At 41.5% G+C, this 11,609-nt stretch overlaps 1 pseudogene; it reads right to left on the bottom strand.

Annotated features, from left to right (window-relative positions):
• Positions 1-10,561: 10,561 nt before the first annotated feature.
• LOC143678762 (ras-related protein Rap-1b pseudogene) lies at positions 10,562-11,496 on the bottom strand (annotated as a pseudogene).
• Between the last annotated feature and the right edge of the window lie 113 nt (positions 11,497-11,609).

Raw genomic sequence — 11,609 nt, 5'->3', positions numbered from 1 at the left:
ATTATACCTATAATACCCCTTACTCCTCGCTTTCATTGATCACTAGCATTTAAACTAAATTTATTTTAGCATTTGTTCCCCCTATTATTTATTTTTATTCCATATGTTCTACTTCTTTGTTGACAAGGTAGATAAAAGGAGCATCAGACACAGGCTTTCACAATCACACGGTTACATGGTGACAGCTATATCATTATACAATCATCCTCAAGAAACATGGCTACTGGAACACAGCTCTACATTTTCAGGCAGTTTCCTCCAGCCTCTCCATTACATCTTGAATAACAAGATGATATCTACTTGATGCATAAGAATAACCTCCAGGATAACCTCTTGACTGTGTTTGGAATCTCTCAGCCATTGACACTTTATTTCATTTCATTCTTCCCCCTTTTGGTCGAGAAGGTTTTTTCAATCCCTTGATGCAAGTCTCAGCTCATTCTAGGGTTTTTCTCAATCCCATGATGCTGAGTCTCCGCTCATTTCAAGATCTCTGTCCCACGTTGTCAGGAAGATCCACACCCCTGGGAGTCATGTCCCACGTAGAGAGGGGTAGGGTGCTGAGACTGCTCATTGTGTTGGCTGGAGAGAGGGGCCACATCTGAGCAACAAAAGAGGCTCTCTTGGGGGTGACTGTTAGGCCTAAATTTTAAGTAGACCTGACCTATCCTTTGCAGGGTTAAGTTTCATATGACCAAACTCCAAGACTGGGGGCTCTGCCTATAGCTTTGGTTGTCCACACTGCTTGTGAGAATATCAAGAATTCAACTTGGGGAAGTTGCATTTCTCCCCATTCTCACCACTTCCTGAAGGGGGCTTTGCAGATACTTTTCCACTCACTGATCGAATCACTCTGGGATTCATCGGGGCATCACTGTGAACAAACCAGCAAAATCTCATGTCCTACCTGAGATTCCAAGTACTTATGGTGTTCAATAAAACTATCTGCATAAGTTATATTAGGAAATGCACTAGTCAAAATATAAATTTTGTAACTAATAAACATTTTTTCCAAAAGCACTTAATTTTAAATAGGAAAAAGAATATACAAATGGCCAAAAGGCTGGAGAAGCTGCTCAATATCATTAGCTATTAGGGAAATGCACATCAAAACCACAATGAGATAGTATTTCACACCCCTTAGAGTGGCTACTATTAAAACAACAGAAAATTACAAGTATTGTAAGGATATGGAGAAACAGGAATGGTCATTTATTGCTATTGGGAATGTAAAATGGAGCAACTGGTGTGGAAGTCAGTTTGGCAGTTCCTCAGAAAGTTAAGTATATAATTATCATAGGACCCGGTAATCCCACTACTAGATATGCACCCAAAGGAATTGCAAGCAGGGACTTGAACAGACATTTGCACACTGATGTTCATAGTGGCATTATTCACAAAAAGATGCAAACAACCTGTGTCCCTCAACTGATGAATGGATAAATGAAATGTGGTATATACATACAATGGAATATTATTCAGCTACAAGAATGAATGAAGCTTTGTTAAATGCAACAATATGGATGAAACTTGAAGACACGTTGAATGAAATAGGTCTGACAGGAAAGGACAAATATGGTATGATCTCATTGATACGAGAGTAAAAGCAAAACAAAGAATAAATCTGGTCTGCTCTAAAGCTGAGATTCCAAGTACTTATGGTGTTCAATCAAACTATCTACATAAGTTATATTAGGAAATGCACTAGTCAAATTAAAATAAGCAAGGGGACTTTGCACATACCTTTTCATTCTTTGCCCAAATTACTCTAGGATATATATCAGTCATCACACTAACCTGTACAAACCAAAAAGATCTCACACCCTATTCAAGAGTCCATGTAATTATGGTGTTCAAGTAAACTGACCATATAAGTTAAATTAGATAATATTCTACCCAAAATGTAAACTTTGCATCAAATAAACATCTCTCCCATTGATCATGCACAGAGGTTGAAGTTTGAAAATATGGGCCATATCATCCTTTACCCAGTATTCTAATTTACCTTAGTCCTATCCAGATCAGCTCCATTCGTGTCATTCAGTTGCTGAGTGGAGTAATGCTGGCTTTCATAGCTTCAGAGCTCAAACTCTGAGTCTCAGGAATCACATAAATACCCGAAGCTTCAGGGAACAACCAGGTTATATACAAACAGCTCAGTATCTCAGGATTTAGAAATATCAGTTACAACTCCTGAATATATGTGACTGCTGTAAGAGCTTACGATCTAGACCTCTTTACAATATGCCCCAACCTGATAACCCATGCACTTGACTTCAATTCTCTGAATTTGTGCATTCTAGTTAATTCATATGAGCGAGGGTTGATGATATGTGTCTTTTTGTTTCTGCCATTTCATTCAATATACTGTCCTTAAGCATCATTCACCTAGTTGCATGCTGCACAACTTCATTCCTTCTTGTAGCCACTCAGTATTCATTCCGTTGTATGTAAACATCACAGTTCCCCCTTCCATTCCTCAGTCAGTCTGTATTATACGTTCAATAAGAAAACAATCAAAATTCAGAAATAACTTTTTTAAAAAAGCATAGGATTCTACAACACAAAGAGTAAACCCTAATTTAAGCCATGGACTATAATTATTAGTGCAATTATTAAAATGTTCTTTTGTCAATTGTAACAAATGTACCATACCAATACTTTTACTATAAGGTGGTACATGGGAACTCTGAATTTTATGATTTTTATGTAAACTTACAACTTCTCTAATAAAACAAGAGCAAAATAGTCCTTTGTTGAACTTACATTTTAAATTCACTAAAATCTATGCAAAAGTACTTGAATTAAGAGAAAAAGGACTGTTTAAAATCGGTCAAGACTGAGATTAATTGACAGGGTTAAATTTTCTTATGACATCAACAAGGATGGGCGCTCCAAAATAAGATGTGATTGGTCATAAATAAAAAAGAATTTTTAAAGCTTTTGCATATTTGAGTTGCAGTATATAAATGTTTACTCTGTCACTGACATATATCTGATGTTAAAACTGGCAGTATAACATACAAACATACATACAGTATAACATCATCTATGTTTGCAAAATAAACATTTATTAGCCCAAAGTAGAGATGGTGTTTGAGTGGGAACTGCATCATCAACATGTGCTTTGCAGTCCGTCCTTTCCAGCTCTGCCACCTGCACGGTGGCCATTTCCTCCTGCAAACTTTGTTCTTACAATGCAAAATTTCCCATAGTGTACATCTCTGCTTCTCATTTTACTCAGAGGAGTAAAATTCCTTTTCCCAAAGCATGATTGACTAGAACACATTTGATAGAAGTTAAGTTTACTAAGTTACTTGGCTGGATGCAAACAGAAAGAAATTTTATTATTTACCCAACACTTTATTTCTTAACTTTGTTACTTCCCTAGATGAAGTTTTCCAAATGCTCTTTGGGTGTTAATAAGTAGCCTTGTCTTCAGATAGTTGGAAGAAAGGAAGGAAGGAAGGAAGGAAGGGAAAGAAAGAAAGAGAGAGAGAGAGAGAGAGAGAGAGAGAGAGAGAGAGAGAGAGAGAGAGAGAGAAAGAGTAAAAGCAAAACAAAGAATAAATCTCTAAAGCTTGCCTCTCTCATATGGTGGCTTCCCCTCACCACTCTCAAAAAAAAAAAAAAAAGGGCTGACACCAGTTTGGGAGTCCGCAGCAGAGAAAGCTGGGATGTGGTCAGTTTCCTTTTTCTTGATTTCACTTCCTTCCCTATTCATTAGCTGCTATATTGGGCTCCTCATGGAGTGGGGGTGGGGTGGGGGGTGGAGAGGTCATGGGGGAGGTGTTAATGAAAAAGCAAAGACTTCTGTGAGGGGGGCAGTTATTTGGGGGCTGATGCCTGTTGGGTGTGACCCATGCCCACCTGCTGGCTCTTTCTTTTTAGCAGCTTTTTGTACCTTCTTCAGATTCCTCCATAAGGAAGATTCGCCAGCCGTTCCCTGAGGCTAAAGATGCTTCCTCCAACAGACTACTTACCGTGGCCCCACAGTGCTGGGCTGCTGTCATCCACTCCCTCTAAGGAGCCGCCTCACCCCTCCTCACACCCTCCACGTGGGGTCACCTTCAAGGTGATTCAGTTGGGTCCACATGCAGCCCTGGACTCTTCTCAACGCAGCCCCAACCAGCCACTCACCTTTACACACTGACGGATGGAAGTCGGGGTGCCGGTCCAGGGTCCTCCACGTGCCAGGGGACACGTGTTAACTTTATGGTAAAGTTTCTGAGCCCCTTGCTTGGTTTGTCTTGGGGAAGGTGGAAGAAAATACACAGTACACTAAAAGATGCATTAAAGAAATTCCTTGTTGCATGTTCTGTATTACTCAATGAATTCTTGGCATTCTCTTATAAAGCCCAGATATGAAAGATGGACTTATGATGGCAATAACTGGTTTCACAGTCTCTGAGCATGTCATGCACAGATGTTCTAGAACTTACTAAGGCCCCCATCCAAACTGAGACCATATTTAAAAATAATATTTATGAGCAAAAGAGATGATATTAAATATTTTATAGGGACAATAAATATCAAAATTAAATCAAGTAAATCCCCATTAAACACTTTAATTCTTCCCAATGTAGCTTTTCTCAGCATCACAGAAATTGACTCTGAATTCTACCCCTGTATCTTATACCAGATGTTTGTGTGTCTGCCTATGCAAATTTATGTGAAAAGTGAATATTTAGAATTTTCTCCCCATTTCCATTTATGGAGCTTCTCTTGCCAACTCATGTGCTCCTATTCACAACTTACTGATATTTTCAAATGTCAAAGATCATTATAACATGAGTAGTTGATACCAGTAGTTACAAGAATAGTTTTTAAGTAAATAAAAATTCTCTTAAAAGTGTCACCCCTATACCACAAGATTCAAAACGTAATGCCTTTTAGTATAGTGATTTGTAAATGTTTTGAAACAAAAGACTGGCTTTAACTCATCTCCTCTTCCTCCTTCTCTTATCTAGCCCAAGAACTTAGTACCAGGAGATAATCAAAATATGTGGTTAAATTAATAAGATTTGGTTAAAATATTTATTGCCATTACTGAGGAAGCTGAGGGTGATAGTTGACAGAGAATATCCCCAGATTCTATCCCTTCCTTCCTCCTTCTCCTTTACAGGTTATCGGCCCCCACCTCCTGTCGACGTCACTTTTCAGGGCACTTCCAACCCCTTTTCATGAAGAGGTAGAATGCTTCAGCTGATGGAGAGGAGGGAAGCCCCTGAAAAAAGAAACTGACCATCCCAGCACAGACCACATGGATTAGGAATAGAGAAAAACACACATGAAAAATCAACAACCCCCTAAGAGGAAGGATCTGGGCTGAACTGAACAGAACTTGTCTTCTGGACAAACAGAATAAAAAATCACCACTTCCTAGGTGAGGAAGCATTGGAATTTGGCATCAGGTTTGGCAGTGCACTGTTCCCACTGGGCAAATGGGAAGCGCACACATGGCACACTGAGCAGGACTCACCGCAGGGCACTCACTGACCCCTGGGGATAAGGTGTTGGATGGAGAGGCAGCGAGGGAGGCCGGGTAACCCCTGCAACGCTTCCCAGTCCCGGGCCAGCTCTTTAAACAGATCCTCCTCCTTCCTTCTCATGGGCTTGGTCCTGAACCATTTATTCTGAAGTTGCAAAAGTAGGGGCTTTTTCACATGGCGATACCTGTCCTTCATGGAGTCTAAGTTTAGCATCGGGGCTGTCCAAGGACCCTGCTTTGGGGCACGGAAGGGTGTGGGAAACACTGATTAGCATGAGGGGGTCAACTGCCCTTCCCCGCTTGGTGCTTATCATATAAGCTACTTGCTTGGCTGTCTCTTTAGATTTCCTATTTATAAGAGGAACATGAAACTGGATTGAGCAAGACTGAATTCATTAGAAATTTATATATTAAAAGGCAGAAATGAAAACTGATAATTATAGCAAAAAGAAATGTATAAATCCTATTCAACAGATCTACCCAAAAGGCCAAAGTCTCTTGCTCAAGGACACCGGGCTAGTAGGAACATGAACCACGCCTCCCTCCAGAGCCCACGCTCTCAGCGTCTGCACCGTCATACCTCTTTCCATGGAGGGTTCAAGAACAGTTCACAACAGCACAGGTTGGAGAGCCAGGGCAGAGCACAGGAGGGACACGAAGGACAGCGAGGGCCACTTTTACTACCTATAGGATGCAGACAGCCAGCCAGGCTTACAGGGTCTCCTCCCGAGGGACTTCACTCCCCTCTGGCTGCCTCCCCTGTCCTTCCTCCAGGAGCTCTCACTTCAGGTAACTGAAGAAGGGGAGGGCTCCGCAGAGCAGGTGTCCTGCCTGTCCCACAGCCTCCATAAGGCCCCCAGACGAACAGGGTCACTGGAGTTCTGAGAAGTCTGCAGGAGACCTTTCCTGACAGTGATTAGAACTTTTGCTATAAGCAACCTGGAGACTTGGTGACAACGAAAATCATTAACAAAATCCACCAACCATAAGCAATGTTGCATCTCTTAACAGGTCGTGTGTCTAAACACTTACAGTTAGAGACAGATTGTGATTTCGGGACAACCTATGTCCTCCTCAGATTTTTCTCAGGATAATTTTGGAAAAAAATTTCCTGTTGTGGTCACACATGGGTCCTCGTTATCTCCTCAGGAGCCCCACAGAACGAATCCATTCCTTCTTCCAAATGCCTGAAGATGGCGGTAATGCTGCTTCAAAGGGAGACCCTGCATCCAGGCCTCCTGTGACATAATTTCGAGTTTCCTCTCTATCCTGGTCACTATGAGAGGGAGGCAGGTAAACAAATGGAGCAACAGAGGGAATCAATGCTGTTATGTACAGGTGTTTACAGATGTACAAAGGAACAAGTGGCCGAACCCACCAGATTCCTCGGTTCTCAGTACATTGCTGTAGAAAGGCAGCCCAAGTTTTCCCTGGGCATTCTGGAAACCATCTCAGAATGTCAGTCCCTGCCTTTTGCAGCCCAGAATACACACTCCATGCTGCTGCCCTGTGGCTCAGCCCCACCCCGTTACAAAGTCAATCCCATCTAGCCCAGGTGCACGTGAGTACCTCATGCCCACCGTGAACATGGCTGGAATGAGTCTTCCTAGCCTCAGTCTCTTCCATTATTATGGCAGCAAGATTCCTGGTTGACTTGGTGTCCTATTAGCTCTTCAGGTCTCCCTTTGATGCCACCAACCCCAGCTTGACTGAACACATTTCTTGCCAGTTATGCCTTTTGGGAACCCTACAGCACTTGTTCCTCAACCCATATAAGACAATGTGAACATAATGGACAAGGAGTAGAAACAAGGATGGGATTTCTGGTTGGTCTAAAAAGCTCAGTGATATTCTTTGGTTGCCAATACAATCACCAATCCATTCAATAATCATTTATTACATACTGAATACTGGGTAATAATGGTGAACAACTCCTGTGGTTTCTTAATTTTTTGTACCTGCAGCCTAATAATTGCATACCCAATTCCTAGGAATTCAGGTCAACGGAAAAGTCTTTAGGGGGACTCTATGAGTTTCCCACCTCCTTTACCTTTTGGGAGTAGAGTAATTAAGGAGCAACAGCAAAAGAAAAGTTATTTGGGAGGAAAAATGCCAGTGTGGACAGGGTGAGCTCCTATGGCCTTGAAATTTGGGAACTTGTCATATAGACCAGTGGGGGTTCCACCTTGATGCCAACCAGAGCACATGGGGCTCACCCTTCATTAGAGGAGCACAGATGGTATCTTTTGTCCTCATATAGAGATGATGACTGCCTTCTTCCATTCAGCTCTGGACTCCTTCACATCCCACATCATCTGGCCCAAATGGCAATCCTGCTCCTGCTAACTTCAATTCCCTAAACCCCATGACTTCTGCAATTTCCACCTTCACTCTCCTCCAGTTCCCTGGCCTGAGTCTTATCATTACCTGGAACTGCTTCTCCTCTCCAACTTTAAGCACCACCATACAAACCTCTTGACACAACTTCCCATCCCTCAAATGTCCTCATACTTTCCCTTCCCCTCCTAACCTGGTATTTCCTCTGTCTCAAGTCTTGTTTCTATTTTCACTTTTTGTAAGTTCATTTCCTGATATCCTCTGATTCTGGAGCCATTCTAGGCAATTCGAGGTGCTCTCTTCCCTTGAACCCACTGGATCTCTGGGTAGTCCAGGCATCTTTCCCTACAAACTGCAACTCTGAATCAGCCAGGCCAATAAGCTCACACCTGAACCTCAAACTGCAGCTTGAGAAGATATCGCAACTGGGAAGCACTTCGGTGCCACTTACAAATGCATGGTTTTTTACATCAGTTAAGCAAAATACTTAAAAATTGTCATTTTACTTGTCATCGTCCAAGGTCCTTTAGCCTTTCCATGATTATTTCAGATCTTTACCACACTCAGAAGCTCCCTTCCCAGCCTAGCTCCCCCAGCTCATTCTAAGCAATTTGCCTCACTGAGTGTTTACTGAAAAACGCTCTCAGTTACAAATTTTTACTCTCCACATACCATTGCTGGCTGACATTTATGCTTCCTCTGATACACTTCCCCTTCCAGAAATTTAAGGATTTTCTTAAGCCTCTGTGTTGGTTTGAAATTGTATATCCCCCAGAAAAGCCTTGTTCTTCTAATTCTGATTCAGTGTTGTAGGGTGGGCCTTTGTATTAGATTGTTTCCATGGAGACAGAATTCACTGAGTTGTGCCTGTGACCTTTTGAGCAGATGGAGCTATGACTCTGCCTGTTTAAGGTGTCTTGATTAGCTATTACTAGAGTCCTTTCAAAGGAGCAACATTTTGGAGAAAGTTCAGCACTGACAGAGCCAACAGAGCCAACATGAGACCCAGACACTTGGAGATGCAGAAAGTAAAGGCCCCAGGGGAAGTTGTTTGAACCCAGAAGCCAAAGACCCCAGCAGACACCAGCCACATACCTTCCCATCTGACAGAGATATTCTGTACATCAGCCTTTCTTGAGTCAAGGCATCTTTTTCTGGAGACCTTAGTTTGGATGTTGTATTTTTTTTTTCACATGGGCAGGCACCAGGAAATGAAACCTGGTCTCTGGCATGGCAGGTGAGAACTCTGCCACTGAGTCACCAGTGCCCACCCAGTTTGGATGTTTTAAGGGCTTCAGAACCGTCAAGTTGCCCTTTTTAAAAACCCTTTTTAAAAGCCATTCCATTTTTGGTATGTTGCATTATGGCAGCTTAAGCAAACCAAAGCAGCCTCTAATTATCCCTCATGTCCACATCCAGAAAACAAAGTGCTACAATGAACTGTCACTCAGATCAATTCCCTCCCCTCAGTACACGTAGCTACTCTTGGTGCAGGGTCTGTTTTGCTGTCACCTGGAATTCTGCAGTGGTCCCTTTAATAGCCCCCTTGACCCCAGTCTTCCTCCATTCTAATTTGTCCTCCTTATTGCAAATAGAACACACTCTCTAAAACGCATAAAATCTTTCAGTGGCTTCTTGTGTTCTTTGGGATAATGCTTTCTTTCTTTATCCCTTCCTTTCTTTCTCCATTCCTTCCTTCCATCTTTTCTTTCTCCCTTCCTTCTTTCTATCCTTTCTTCCTTTCTTCCATTCTTTCTTTTTTGCATGGCAATCCAAATTCATTGAACTACTGATGCTAAGCTATACAAAATTGCACCACTTTAATTAAGCTTTTACATTTGGCCACCCCAAAATAGTTGTAGAATTAGGTTGGGTCAACTTAAACACCATGGATCTCTGCTGGCTAGGCACACAATCGTTACACCCAAACATGCATGCAAAGCAACAAAGCATTGTTAAATAAAACAGCAATAGTTACTGAACATTAAGCGTTCTGACCAACTACATGTGATTAAGACTACTTCCCACATCCACAGTCCTTGACCTCCACTTAACAGCTCAACCAAAACATCACACATGTGAAACAATCACTAACAGGCAAAAAATACTAAACCTGTATATTTGGTATTGCAAATATACTTATGTATGAGCAAGCAATGGATTCATAATGAAAATCTACAGCTGCAGAAGCCTGGAAATGATTTTTTAAAATTGTTAAATCATTAAAATATTGTTTGAATATATACAGCACACATATACATATAAAATATTGTTTGAATATATACAGTGGGGGTCTAGTTGTAGACCCCCACTGTATACACAAGTATAAACATTGTTCTCTATGTAAACAAACAAGGAAATATATAATAAGAGATTTGAAATGTCTGGACATTTCTTTCCCAAAAGACATTAAAGGTAATGTCTTTGATTGAAGGCATTTTATTGAAAGGACTATCATATTTTAAAGACAAGATCACTATCTCCACAGATTTCTCCTCAAAAAAAAAAAACCATAGAGCTGCATTAATCACAAGGGCTTATATTGCACAAAACAATAATAATGACCTGGCATTTCTTTTTAAAAAATGTACAAAAAGCTACACATATCAAGGAAGCAAAGTTACCTGGAGTAGTCTATATAGGAACTCTTTGAATTTTCTTTTATTCAGCTAAAATAGTGGCGCTTTTAGGATTTACATTACTGTACCCTCCAATGCAAAGTTTACGGGGTGTGTTGAAGTATACAGTACACCATTTTCATACATGTACAATATTGGTGGATGAGGAATGTCTTGTAAGCAGTAGTACTGGGTGGCCTCTGGTTTTACCAGTTGCATACTCTAGGACTAAAGTGAAAATTTATTTTGTGATACTGGAAAGTAATCAGAATGTAGTAAATCGATGCAGTGGCTTTCATTTGCCTCTTAAAGAGGAACCACACACAGCAAAGTCCATTTAAGATGTTCATAGGTTAAACAAAGTTGGAATGCCGGCCCTGTTCAATTGTGCAACAGTTCTTCAGACCTGGCTCTGAGCTATAATGCATTTAGGATATTAAAGCACTAACATGATATCTTTCCACGGACCTTCCCAGGCACTGGAGTTTTTCTGTTAACTTGCTGTTCTAGGTCATAAAAGATTGCATCAAAATTTATTTTTGATTTTGCAGAAGATTCTAAGAATGCACAGTTGTTCCATCGTCTTGCTAGATTTTGACCGCGCTCCTTTCCTACAACTCTTCCATCCTCCAAGTCACACTTACTACCAACCAGAATCATTGGAACATCATCGGTGTCTTTTACTTGAAGAATCTGTTCTCTCAGATGTTGTAAATCATTAAATGTGGACTGTGCTGTGATGGAATAAACTAATGCAAGGCTTTGTCCGTTTTTTCATGTACAAACCCCTCATGGCTGTAAATTGTTCCATTCCTACCGTATCCAAGATTTCGAGCATACGCTGTGATGCATCTCCTTCAATCTGCTTTCTGCGAGGATCTTCCATCATAGGATCATAGTTTTCAACAAAAAATTCCTTCAACAAACTGCACAGTCCAAGCAGACTTTCCAACATCTTCTGAGCCAAGAACGACCAGCTTATACTCACGCATGGTGCGAAGCGGTCAAAATCTAGTCCCTCTGGCGCTGTGCGGTGTCGGCGCAGCCAGCCTCTCCCGGTACCCTGCTCGCGCTCCAGGTCGCTGCTCCCTGCGCCCCCGCAGCTCCTGCCGGTCACGCTTGACTCTGGGTAGCGTCCTTTCTGCTAGAGAAGACTTCCTTTT

This window comes from Tamandua tetradactyla, chromosome 4, assembly GCF_023851605.1.
Source record: "Tamandua tetradactyla isolate mTamTet1 chromosome 4, mTamTet1.pri, whole genome shotgun sequence".
Lineage (NCBI taxonomy): Eukaryota > Metazoa > Chordata > Mammalia > Pilosa > Myrmecophagidae > Tamandua > Tamandua tetradactyla.
Note: the sequence above shows the minus strand (reverse complement) of the source record. Positions and strands in the feature narration are given on the sequence as shown.